The sequence below is a fragment of the Merops nubicus genome, unplaced genomic scaffold (genome assembly GCF_000691845.1).
Source record: "Merops nubicus isolate BGI_N331 unplaced genomic scaffold, ASM69184v1 scaffold31972, whole genome shotgun sequence".
NCBI lineage: Eukaryota > Metazoa > Chordata > Aves > Coraciiformes > Meropidae > Merops > Merops nubicus.
In genome coordinates, this window is record NW_008592104.1 from 10750 (window position 1) to 12389 (window position 1640).

Genomic DNA, 1640 nt, shown 5'->3' on the forward strand with positions numbered 1-1640 from the left:
GCTGTCACTCCCATTGTGCTGGTCTTGCTTTAATAGCCCTGGTGGGTAAAGGCTGCTCTGAAGCCATCAGCTGTGTGTAAAGGAAGAAAATCAGACACTCACAGGGAGCAAAAGCAAACCCACGTAAGGATTTTAGATTGGCCACTGTGTTTACGTGACAGGTGAGGGGACTCTTCACCTCTTGTGCCCGTGTCACTGTCTCTGCCTGCCACGGCAGCCGTGGGGACACTGGAGAGGTTGGTCAGTGCCCAGCCCTGGTGGGCATCACCAAGATGAGGGCTTGTTCTTCCCTTCCAACCCAGGCCTGTTTTCTCTGGGATCACTCCTCTACTTTATGTTAAGCTCTGTGGCTACGTGCTTAAAGCACCTTTTAAATACAGCTTTTATGGTAAAAATTGCCCTGGCAGGGATCCTGATCCCTGCAGCAGATGATGAGTGTGCACTTCACTTGGCCTCAGCTCCCTATTTTCTGTGTGGTTAGAAGTTAAACTGCGAGAACTGTAAATGTTGGGGGTGAAATGATCAACTCGTTTGCAGCAGAGCCAGGAGCTGGTTTGCAAAACTTGCCAACCATCACACGCCACGGATGGGTTCACATGAAAATGAGGAAATCCGTGATTTCTTCCTGGGGCAAATCAGCTTCCCCCTCATCAGGGTCAGGGCTTACTGGCTTTGTAAAGTGATGCTCTTGTGGAATTTTTTTAAGTGCACAGAAACTAGAAATAAATCCGTTTTAAAGTTGTAGCTGCTGTAGCTTCCTTACGCTGCAGAGTAAAAGTTGCCTGGGCAACAAAGGCTTCCAATTTCTTAATGTTAAAAAAAGAAATCCTATGATCATTGCTGCACAAGCATAAGGAGAGGAGCCTGTGCTGAAGTTAGTTGCTTGGAAAAGAGCAATCCAGGGAGGGTTTGTGTGTCTGTTGAGCTGGTGGAAATCACGCTGCCTTCTTTGGTAGGTGTGGGTGGTGCTCAGATCCTGACCTGCTGCTGCCCCAGACACACCTGCCTCTGCCCTAGTGAAATTCCAGATCTGGAAAGACAGGCAGTCAGGTATTTGTATTAATTCCTTTTATTGACATTTCGTTCCTGGTTATTTTGTTGCATTTAGTTTCAGGGTCCCCTCTGCCCATTTCAGCTCTAGCCCTATGGTGCAAGTTCTGTTGGAAGATCCCAAAGGTTTGAGTTTGGTGAAAGGAGTGTCTCTGGGGCTGCTGCTTATTTTAAAACTCCTGTGGTTTGTTTGGGCTTTTTTTTGTACTGTGGCAGGTCTACTGTGGTACTGCTGCTGTTGTGAGAAATTCCTGTTTTAGGAAAAGCATACTGGAGACCAGCACATGTCTCTGAAGGTCATTTCTGTTTGGGAGTAGGCAGGCGAGCAAAGTCAGAGTGACCAAGGTTTGGCTGTCACTGTACTTTCTGCTGAGTGATGGGAAACCCTGGCACCTGACGTGGGCAGGGTGGTTTCAGGAGATAGCCCATGGGCAGGTGCTGGCCACCCGCCCGTCCGGCTGCTGGTGGTGCTGCCAGGAGGGGCAGAGGGAGACCTGCACCCACCCTCTTCCTCCCAGCGGTGGCCGGGCTGGAAGTGGGGAGGCAGGAGGGTCCCTGCTCCTCGTTCCTGCGGCTGCCGGGCGGTGGGC